Source organism: Triplophysa rosa, linkage group LG5 (assembly GCF_024868665.1).
Source record: "Triplophysa rosa linkage group LG5, Trosa_1v2, whole genome shotgun sequence".
NCBI lineage: Eukaryota > Metazoa > Chordata > Actinopteri > Cypriniformes > Nemacheilidae > Triplophysa > Triplophysa rosa.
The window spans coordinates 8,134,671-8,147,068 of record NC_079894.1 but is presented as its reverse complement, the minus strand read 5'-3'; the positions used below and the strand labels follow the sequence as shown (position 1 = coordinate 8,147,068).

The 12,398-nt window shown below is 37.2% G+C and overlaps 1 long non-coding RNA gene across 1 annotated transcript; it reads right to left on the bottom strand.

Annotated features, from left to right (window-relative positions):
- Positions 1-8,301: 8,301 nt before the first annotated feature.
- On the bottom strand, positions 8,302-10,404 carry LOC130554495 (uncharacterized). Its single transcript, XR_008962987.1, has 3 exons — positions 9,929-10,404; positions 9,743-9,785; positions 8,302-9,504 (listed from the first exon to the last, which is right to left on the bottom strand). It is a non-coding gene; the product is annotated as an uncharacterized LOC130554495 (long non-coding RNA).
- Positions 10,405-12,398: the final 1,994 nt, after the last annotated feature.

Sequence of the window (12,398 nt, the reverse complement as noted above, 5' to 3'; positions counted from 1 at the left end):
ATTTATAAACAGGACATACTCACTTTTTAAGACCAATGACATTCGACCCACCCACTTTTAGCGACTCTCATTTAGCGCAGACTCAGCGGTCAGTCAAATCCGTTCCACTTGAGGAATGCTTGATAAATTAAAATCCATTTCGCGTTTTAGCCTTCACTTCCACGCGTCTGCTTCATCAAATCCATTCCACCTGGCTCATTCAGAGTCGGTATAAATTAAACTCCATTCCGTTTCGACACTGCAAGGTAAACAAAGTATTGTTGCGCTTCGCGTCGTGGCCGCATTACCACCTCGGGGTGTGCATTAACTTTCGAATAATTGAACGGACCGGAGTCAAATATTCCGCTTATACCATGGTTACCACACCACAGGACATTGTTCAAATGTTTAATTTCAATGTTTGTAATGTCGTCTTTAAAATGCTGTTGATGGTAAGGACTACTTTCTTGCGCATCTCATTTCCGTTAGAGCGAACGGACTCGGAAGCTTGAGCCACGTGGTGTGCGTGTGAGAGGTCGCGCGCGCACACCTGCGTGTTTGCGGTAATGTGACAGAAAAGCCAGTGATAATAAATTATTTGTTTCTCGTATATTGTTTCTATCTTCAGCAGTAAAAAAAATCACGCAAACTTTTGAAAGAGTAGGTCTATCAAAATATATACTGTATGTTATCAGTTATAAGCAGCTTGAAGAGGAAAACGAACTAGGCTATCAGTGTTTATTAATGCATTTTGTTTTTCAATTTAGTTATTTTATTTATTCGATTTCAGTATATGTATTTCTTGTTTTTGAAATGCTTTGTTTATTGAAACGAAACTGCACACGTTTCCATTAACAGTAAAGTTTGACATTATAAACGTCAGATCAAGAGCAGGGTGCTGTGTGAGGTGGTGTCCTGTAGGCTACACTATAACCCAGTGGTTCTCAACTCTGGCCCCGCGAGATCCATTTTTTTAGCCCCAGCTCTGATGAAACACACCTGAACAAGCGAATCAGCGTCTTTAGGAACAGATGCATTCAACTTAATGCGATGCTGCTGCGCTAATCTTTCGGTGTACAGTATGTCATTAAAGTTCCGCGAGAGCGATTCAAGTGCCGACTGCTCCATATGCGTCTGAATACCTCTCGCGGTACTTTAATGCGATACGCCAAGCAATTTGCGCAGCCCCGTATTAAATTGAACGCGTCTGTTACTGAAGCCGCTGATTAGCTTGTACAGGAGTGTTTTATCAAACTCGGCATGAAAATGGATCTCGCGGGCCAGGGTTGAGAACTGCTATAACCTGTTCTGTTGTTTAAACATGGCGAAGTGATATGGAACTGTAATGCGGTCAGCAGTCCTGGAACACCTTCATAGGTGTGCGTTTAACTGAAAGTTAATGCATACCCAAAGAACGTTTGTCAACCAATCAGATTGAAACATTCAACCTGGTATAAACAATAATAATAGACTGCAAATGATCAAATTAATTAAAATGCTGAAATGGATGCCAGCTAATCAGGACAACAAAGACCTCCCTACCCCTAACCTTACCATACACTTTATTATTAAAACACCGGTTAGCCTTTTTTTCATTTTGATGAAATAAATGCCTGTATGGTCTGATATGTGATGTGTAAATGAAGAAGCGTGAGTTCAGCAAAATGCGGACAAAACTACTAGTCACGTGTTTTTCTCACTACACCACTGAAGCTGCTGGTAATCTGGCGTCATTTTTTCTGGGCACGTGTGACTTTTCCAGGCCAGTGGATGTAGTCAGGCCACAAGATGCCTAGGGCTTCTCTCCATCTGATCCCCCACCTGCAGGCCCCTACACTGAGCTGAACACAGCTTGGTTCTGTATAACACTCCACAACTGTTAAGTGAGTCAAATGCTGTCTCAGTAACAGAAAGAGGAGATACCACAGCATAGAGATATGCTTACATGGCTAAGCAGCAAGGGAAGAGCTGTGAGGAAGCCGAAGTTCGCAAGGAATGCAGACGTGTTCAGTAGAAACTCTTCTACCTTACAAGCATGTGGAGAGACCAGCGGAGGCTCATATTTGAGAATCTGTGCACTCTCATATGTAAAGCACAGCGATAATCCCTCTCTTGGTGGTAACAAACCACTCTTCACCTATCAATGGTTTATCTTTCCACACCACTTTGGAACACACAGCAGACAAAGTTTTACAACACTTTGTCTGCTGTCACTTCTATTGTAATTATCAATGACAGAATTAGGTTGCCAGCTAAAATGGGTTGTGAACAAAAATGAATGTCTAGCCCTATATTAACCTTTATAGGACCGACTGGTTTCTATATTTCGTTTGTAAATCAAGTATTAACACCAACCTCATGTTTTGTTTGTGTGTAATTTTTTTGTTGTGTCAAAAATGATTGTATAGAGCAGTGGTTCTCAAACTTTTTCGTGGTAAGGCCCCCTAGGGTGCATTGCTTTGCGGCGCCGCAAATAAAGACTTATAATCTTAAACTTAGAATTGTAATTGAATATAAAACATATTCAGTTATACAATGCTGGAACATCAATTGTTTTGGTTGGTGGTCTTATTTTTCTGATGTTTGATTGCATAAAATGTATGATGTACCGAGCTGGGTAGTAACTGATTACTTGTAATCTGGATTACATAATCAAGTACTTGTAATTTTAATTATGTTGCATTTTAAAATACTTGTAATCAGAGTACAATGACTATTTTATTGATACAGATTACATTACATTACTTTTTTATTTTTTTGGTAAACCTACCACTTTAACTGTTAAAACAACCAACCAACCCATGATAGCGAGTCTAACATGGTTTTCTTTACAAGCATTTATGTTCGCTATGCATTGTTCAAGAACAGTGTTAATCTTCACAATCTAGCAACAATAATGCTAGGATTTGCACGATAAGTGTAAATCACAACATTCATTGCGAAACTGCATTAGTCATAAATCCAAATAGATTGATGCTGCTGAATTGTCCAATTTTTCTTCACAAAGGTAATACATGTGATTATACAGTATATTCTCCATTGCCTAAATTGGATGTTGTATAAAATAATCACAAGCACAGGCGCGTGATAATTTTAATCTTTCACAATTTAATTTTGTTGTTTTTGCGACTGTGTGTACCTTTCATTTGTAATCCAGTCTTTCTGTTGTGAACATTTACATTTGCTATTAGCAAACAGTTATTAATGTGGCTATAAAATATGCAGGTATTTATTAATCTAAATAAAAGGGGTGATATGACACAGCTGAAATGAACATTATCGTTTGTTTTAGATGTAATGCAATGTGTAAACACGATTTAAAGTTCAAAAACGCGGTATTTTCCACATACCATGCATGTTTGTATCTCCTCTTTGCCCCGCCTCTCTGAAACGCGCAGATTTTTTTTACAAAGCTCATCGCTCTGAAAAGAAAGGTGTGCTATGATTGGCCAGTTAACCAGTGCGTAGTGATTGGTTGAATACTGCAAGCGTGTGACGGAAATGTAACGCCTCTTACCATATTTGGAACTTCGGGTTCCAAAGCAATTGTACTGACAGGTACGCCCACCTTACTTGCGTATACATTTGGGCGGTCTTAGTAAAATCATACCATGAACTGATGTAGATTTTTGATGGTGTGGTTACATGAGACGTTTCAGGCAGGTCTGGGTGAGCATTCTCTTTAAGATAGAATGCATCTTTTGTTCCGACACTTTAATTTTTGCAATTTACATGGTTTAGATTAAAAGTGCATGGGCAATTTACAACATACCAAAGACACAAAAAAACATGTATTCATGCCATATGACCCCTTTAAAAGTTTATGGTTTAGATTAAAAGATGATTGTCAGATTGCCGTCTGAATACTTTTGGTTTTGCCCATCACTGCATGAATATTACAGCCATTTACATTGATTTGGTATCTACACTTAATATCTACACTGTAAGGCCTTTTTTCTATTCTTTAACTATTTAGAATAGAATAGAATAGAATGAGCTTTATTGGCCAAGTATGTTTCCACATACGATGAATTTGCTATAGTGACAGAAGCTCCACAGTGCAACAGAAAGACAGCAACAGGACAGGACACAGATGAAAATAAAAATAATAATAATATACAATAATATAGAAATAGGCAATGTACAAAACAGCAAAAACACAATATACAATATAGACAATTATTTTTATGTATTTTTACTGTAACTAGCCTTATTTCTCTAGTATGTACTTTTTTAATAATTTAATTTAATTTAAACAAGAAAAGTGTTGTGGATACATAGATACACCAGGTAAAGATAAAACAGACACTTGTAAACAAATGTAATCTAAATGTAATCAAAAACGTTACAAAAAATGTGTAATCTAAGGGATTACGTTACTGACTACAAATTTTGCCATGTAGTTTGTAATCAGTAACTGATTACAATTCCCAAGTACTCTACCCCCAGTTTAAGAACCACAGGTATAGAGGGTATGCATTGACGTCACTTTTCCACGTTAACACCACGTGAAGATGCTGGAACACACCCCTTGAGTGGCAAAACACTTTCAATAGGAGAAACAAAGAAACCGGGATTTAAACGCAATTATTTGCTGAAATTAAAAGCAGTTGGACTCGACGGTGATATGAACCAGGTATCCTTGTACACTGAAATATTGCGCGGAATTGCGTTTCCTGATATTTATTTTGTACCTGATTTCAACCCCGGGGGAAATACACAAAGCAAGCCTTAAGTAAACATTTTCTACTCGAGCAAAACATGTGGGGTTTAACAAACCGAATCTTACATGATTTACATCATCTAAATGTTTACGGTGTTGACAATACGTTAATCTTTAAGTTTGAATGACATACATCTGCTTAGAATGTTGAAAGAAGTACATTTACATTTAAGCAACATATAAGGTGTAGAAAGTAAGTAGGTAACGGTATTATGGTATGGACCAACAAAAACAACTTACCTGAGCTGAGTCTGATATGAAATGGCTTGCAAACATCCACGTTTTAGTATCCATTTGTTTTTTAGCAAATTGCAGCGATTCGTTCACATTTTTTCTATCTGATCGGCAGTCTTTAAAAAGAAATCTCAGATTTCGTGTTCAATCTGTTTGTACAATCAATCGCACAACAACTTTTTCCCTTTCTAAATAGAGTACAGATAACGGTAAACACTGCTGCATTCAGTCTTTCAGCCACTCGCTTGACCTCACGTGACGCTATGTGTGCGGTGACATCATGTGCATACCCTCTATTGTAAACATTCCCCCTGTCTTGCATTTGTTGGACAAACATATAGTCCCGCCCTCTAAAGTGCCTTTATTAGATGTTGGAATGCTAAAAGGTACAGAGCAAAAAAATGTACACTTTCAAAATATGCATCAGTAACAGAATCAACCTACAAATGGCCTTTTTAAAGTAAACTCTGCACATTTTACAGACATAGAGAGTAAAAAAATAAAAACGTTTAAAAGAACATAACTTTGACTAACATTTATGATCCAAAAGCTCACTGGGAAGTAGAATAAGTTATTAAGATGCTTTGAAACTATGTAAAGCTCTCCTTTTCCTAATTCGTGGCTCATCGCCAGAGGTATGATAAGGTAATTAACCAGCTCATTTCCAGAACACCTCTGAGGGACTTCAAGTCAGACAATGGCTAATTTACGGATTGATTATTAAGATGGGGAAAGGTAAACATCGTAAAAATCAATTTGCCAGCGCATATTGCGCTGGGGAATCCTGGGGAAATCTGCTCGAAGATGCTTCGCTGCAGACAAAACAACAGACGGGCTCGCAGCCCACAAAAAATGAAGATTGCTGTGTAATGAGTGGAGGGCGGGCTCTGCAGACAGCAGCCTAGCAACACGATCCCAACTATGCCGGTTCAGACAATCAAAATTTTGAAAGGCTAGGCAAAGATGTCACATCAAAAACTCCTTTGAGAACAGGTGCTGCACACCAAGTGTACCTGAAATATAACTGACAGGCGTACCTCCGACATAATGGCAAGAAATATCTGTCGCTTTGAGATTAAACTACGAATCAGACAAAATGAGCTTTTCCACAGCAACTGAACGTCAGAAATTGTAAAGCTCTTTAGGCCATTCACACATTCGAGCGCACACATTTTTCATAAAGGTGGCAATGACATTATGAAAGGAAAGGGTATTGTGGCTCTGTCTGTTTGATGATAGAGTGTCACCTCGAAAGATCACCCATTTCCGTGATCTACAAGCTCAGAAATGGTGATTACAATCATGCGGTTAAATCACATTGCAGTCAGGGAAAATAACCTGGCTAAGATAATAAATGGGTGAGTCTTATATTTGACTGGCAGGCTGGGCATAAATAACCTGGAAATATTCATAATAACCATGGTAATGGGGTTATTGCTAAAAAGTTCTCTTGTGTCTGGTTAGAGGAAAAAGACAAAAAATTGTCCTTGCTCACAGTTAAACCTCCATTAATTGTATGCATTGTGTGCATTTATTTATGTCACAAAGGACCACTTTGCAACTGGAGGCCCCTTCTCTTGGTCAGAATGAGGGGAATTAGCTTTTGTGTTTGTGAAATGTTTTCCAAAAAAAGGATCTAAAGTCTAAAATTGCCCATATGCTGGTACCCCTAACAGATGACAAATAATGGCAATAATCTGATTGATCATGTATATACAGTTTAACAGTGATTGTGTTTAAAGGATACATACAAATATTGATTCTGAGTGTTTTCAATTATTATTATTATTAACTACAACAATTAATTCATAGTTTAATATATAATATATTAATATGCAATGTAATATATAACTATGTCTTCAGAGGTGTATAAAGACCTTACATAATGAAGCATGATGTTTTATATTATTTTAGAATTTAGCTATTTCTATATACATACACTGCAGGTCCCCTTACATGGAATTCACCATGTTGTTTCTATAGTAGCCCTAAACGGACAAACTACAGACCGTGTTTTGTAAATACATTATCTCATTCATGACGATATCTTAGTCCTGTGTCAGTGCTTCGAAAAGGGAGGGGTGAACAGTGGAGTGAGCCGTTGGTTGCAATTAGCAACCTCACTGCTAGATGTCGCTAAATTTCATACACTTTTCTTACAAAAAATTGGTAGAAAATAGTTGAATAGAAAGAAAAATAATTTATTTCTATTTCTGAACATCCGTCACAAGCAATCCATTAGAGAGCATTCACTCACAACCTCCATTTAAACAGAGGGAGCAATGATAGAAACAGCAGACATCATCTGGAGTGAGATAAATGTGACATTATTCATAATGGGTTTGTTTGACGTTTGTTGTTTAATTGATTCAAATTAAAGTTAAACGATTGTTCATGTTCTGTAATTGTTGTTAATGAATAAAAACAAAAGTCTAAGTCTAAACATTTTAAGTTTTATAAGTATGCCATGTGATGATAAAAATGATGGCTTTTAAATATTGTGTTTAATGAGTATTATTGCCCATTTAAGGTCAATTTACTTTAGTAGATGTATGCATTTTGCCTTCTGAGAAAATAGACTAAAGATGACTCATGTTGCATTACACAAGCTTTTAGAATGACACCCGCTATTTACATTTTACACATTTGGCAGATGCATTTATCCAAAGCGACTTAAATTGAATTATACTAAACATTTGTTTCCATGTGCAATCCCTGGGATCGAACCCATGACCTGACCACCATGCTTTAAGCACTGAGCTACAGGGACGACAACCTATATATATTTCAATTTCAAGATAATTTATTTGCATGATTGTGTGTTCTTATAATATACAGTATATCCTACGCAGAGCTGGGAAGATTACTTGGGAATTGTAATCAGTTACTGATTACAAACTACATGGCAAAATTTGTAGTCAGTAACATAATCCCTTAGATTACACATTTCTTGTAACGTAATATGACTACTTTTTTGATTACATTTGTTTACAAGTGTCTGTTTTATCTTTACCTGGTGTATCTAGGGATCCACAACACTTTTCTTGTTTAAATTAAAGTGAAGTGAAGTAAAGTATAAAAAAGGCCTTACAGTATAGATATTAAGTGTAGATACCAAATCAATGTAAATGGGTGTAATATTCATGCAGTGATGGGCAAAACCAAAAGTATTCAGACGGCAATCTGACAATCATCTTTTAATCTAAACCATAAACTTTTAATTTAGATTCATAAATACCTGCATATATTATAGCCACATTAATAACGGTTTGCTAATAGCAAATGTAAATGTTCACAACAGAAAGACTGGATTACAAATGACAGGCACACACAGTCGCAAAACAACAAAATGAAGTTGTGAAATATTATTTTATACAAAATCCAATTTAAACAACGGAGAATATATAATCACATATATTACCTTTGTGAACAAAATTGGACAATTCATGGACAATTCAGCAGCACCAATCTATTTGGATTTATGACAATGCAGTTTCGCAATGAATGTTGCGATCGCGCAAATGCTAGATTGTGAAGATTAACACTGTTCTTGAACAATACATAGCGAACATAAATGCTTGTAAACAAAAACATGTTAGACTCGCTTTCATGGGTTGGATGGTTGTTTTAGCAGTTAAAGTGGGGTTTACCAGAAAATAAAACAATAACATGTAATGTAATCTATGTAATGTAATCTGTATCAATAAAATAGTAATTGTATTACGAGTATTTTAAAATGTAACGTAATTAAATTACAAGTACTTGGTTTTTGGAATCTGATTACGTAATCCAGATTACAAGTAATCAGTTACTACCCAGCCTGATCCTGCGACCAACTAGTTTATGGCCGTGATGGCCTATTTGTTATTTTATGAAAAGTATGCCCTTTATTATGTCTCACGCAAACTTCCTGTCAGTAAAAATATGTCAAAACACAAAAGAGGTTTTAACATAAAAAGCTATTCTTTCTATCAGTTAAAATCTCTTTTAGGAGCTGAAACATTTAGTCTTCACAGCTGGATCATTTTTACTCTCCACCCAGAGTATTTCAGGTCTTGCGGTGAACGTAAGATGACTCTTTGCACAGCCAGACAACAACAGGTTTGAATCACACAACGCAACGGGGCGCTGGAATCCAGTGATGAATACAGATATTATACAAGTCACATTCTCTTTGTTCTGTACAGGCGAGGGAGAATTCAAGGCATGTTGGCGAGTGGGAACAATCGGTGTGAGCGAGCCCAAGGTAGACGCTGGGAATGCGACGTGAATGGCAGTGTGTTGGAAGAATGGTGTCAAAACGTGCAGAGAACCAGATCCCCCGGATGCTGCTCATTCCTGCTCCACTGTCACAAACGTGAGCTATGTCTTCTTCGATTGTTCATGAGCCACTTAAACAGCACGTTACTTCCCCATCCACCCGTCGCACGACTGCTAATATTCTGGATTCTGTGGAGGAGCTGGGGGCCAGGGGCTGATTTGAGGGCCTGCAGTGCCCCACCTCTCTATGGGGGACAGTGGAAGGCTTTGTTCCCCTCTCATGCCTTGCATTCCCCATACAGCCAGGCCTATGTGGAAGACAGAGGTTATACAGTGGGGACAGGAGCCTTTTCTGTGCTAAATCCAGCCTCAGGCACTCCCATTAAACTCAAATGAACTTACGGTTCCGAGACCCATATAATTAAATAAGAACAGCTTGAGACAATGAGAGCAGAGTGGGATGCTGGAAGGTGCTCGCTGGGTGTTTGGGTGGGGATTAATATACGCCTGGCAGCAAGAGGAGCAAATATTGTTAAAGATGCTTACGGTTTTGGTGGATGTGATGAAGAATCATGTATTTATGCGTTACCTGAAAAAAAAAGTTTTGCAGATTTACATAACATAAAGACCGGAGATACTGAAATAATTTGTTAGCTAAATAAAGCTAACCAAACCATGCCATTTTGCAAAGTGGCCGCACAGATTTGACGAATATTGTTTCTGTTTGCATACACTGTCAAATAGTGCTTGTGTTGCTGCTCTCTGATTGGTTGATTCTATTTTGCTGAGAGGAGAGTGGGGAGTCGCCCCCAGGCCGCTCTTGTTACCTCCATCCAAAAGAATTGGAGCAGACATCTCAGGACTGGCTGCGCTGTAAGCTCCCTGTAGAGGATTTGTTTAATGGAAATCTGGTGTTGGCAACATCCCCCAGAGGGACACGGGGCTGTAACAAATCACAAGGACGCATGCAGAAATATGACATTTTACCAGCCACTGGCATCACTAATCATTAACACCATGATGTACCAGTGTACGCCCTACCTCCACCGAAACAGACTGCACACCTGCTTCCTTGCGCTTGCCTCCATTTTGTGTCATCCATTATTGTGGAAGCAAATGCTGTAACTGGTTTTACGCAATGCTTGAGGCATACAGTAGATGTTCAAATTCTTTGAAAGATTTACAGCTGATTGATTTATAGAGTTTGTGTCGATATTATGCCGTCATCATTTAAATCACATAAAATGGATGTTTCCTTAATATCTATTTAATCTAAAATCCAGTGAGCTGCACATTTTTATTAAAATTTAGCAATTTTAAATGAAAAACAAGATGGTATAATCCAAATTTCCACCATCTTTGATTTATTTTTTCATCAGCGCATCATGGAATTGATTGCACTTTTCATGAGCGATACATGCAATGCTCCCAGAATGAGGCATCTTAGGAGGCAGCGTAATAAGGATTCCTACATTTTGAAAAACTGTGATCAGTCTTCACTGCCTCAGTAAGGTTTTGGAACAAAGCAATATATTACGTGCACCATAAAGCCAATGCTTTTCCGAAAGGAGGGGAAGAGATCAGATTAAGCCAAAGGGGTGAAGCCCCAGCAGTGTTGGACAGTCTGTTGGGAAAGTTAAGGGTGGAAGAGGCAGCTTTGCAGAGAGACGGTGGGCGGGTGAAAGTGTCTGATGTAGACAGGAATGAGCTCCGACAGCGCCGCTAAGGACAGAGGAAGGAGCTTATTTCATGGCTGATTTGTTTTAATATCTGGAGCAACAGCAGGAGAGTGTGGGGTAAAGGCATGGAGCGATGGATCGAAGGCAGCGGAGAAGAACTGCTTCGGGTGGGGGAGTGGGCTGTAAAAGGAGAGGAAGAATGAGAGAGAGTGTACGCAAGTGAAGAGACAAGATAGGCTGTGGAAATAAAGGGAAGAGAGGAGTAAGTGTTGCAATGTGGTCAAGGCCAGTGAGAACATGCACAAGAAAGTGAACATGTAAACACTAAAAGTGAATTATTGAGGAAATAAAAAAAAACATTGAGGCAACGTGATACATTAAAATATCTTAAAATGTCTTTACTTTGTTTATCCAGTTGGGATCTGTTGTTCACTATAAAGGCTATGTGTTTATTTAGATTTTTTTGTTCTGCAGAAGGTCAGTTAGTACAAAAAATTCAAATGTGTTTTTAATTCGCTGCTTATGTGTGGTTTTATATGATTCAACATCTTGCAAAATAATGGTATTATGTAGCTCAATAACCCCAAAACACACAAACCACAATAATTCTAAACATTAATATAAAAGACAAGGTTTTAACAACACAACAAATAGCTGTCAATAAGCTCAGAAAAAAACAATAAGCTTTATAGCCAATAACCACATGTTATGTCTGTTTTTTGTTGTACATACATATACATAGAGTACTGTACAAAAGTCTTAGGCTTGTTAATATTTTCATCCCAAAAAATGGTTTTAAGCTAGTTATTTATATGTTTTAGTGTGTCAGAAAGAAATATCAGTTTACATTTCCAAACACTTCTTTTGCCATTACTAATAATAATCCAGTGAGATTTTTGCAACAGCCAAGCCAACAAACAGATAGATAGATAGATAGATAGATAGATAGATAGATAGATAGATAGATAGATAGATAGATAGATAGATAGATAGATAGATAGATAGATAGATAGATAGATAGATAGATAGATAGATAGACAAAATTTCTTTACAAGACTTTTTCTATGTAGACAAAAGGCCTATTCCTCTCAAATATTGCTTTGATCATACAGAAAGACATTGTCCATGTAGAGACGAGCAATATATCTCCAGCACAGTTAAAGGCTTAAAGGACCCCAAAACATTTTTGTTATGTTGTTTTGTAGATTTAACAAGTTGAGCTGGTCAGGATGGTTTGCTAAGATACATGATAACTTTCACAAATCTTTTCTTTTTTTATTTAGTTTTTTTTAGGAATAACTCAACATTAAAAACAAATATTAGAATTTATTAGTAAATTATTAAATAATAATATTAATCATTTTAATAAAAATGAAAAAAAAGATTTTCTTAACCTATTTTCAAATTATTTCTTCGTGTTTTAAACATAAATTTCACTAGATGAAGTTAGAAAAAAAAATTCAATGCAAAAGGAAACGCACAACCATTGGGTGATATGCTGGGTTGTTTCAACCCAAAATGCT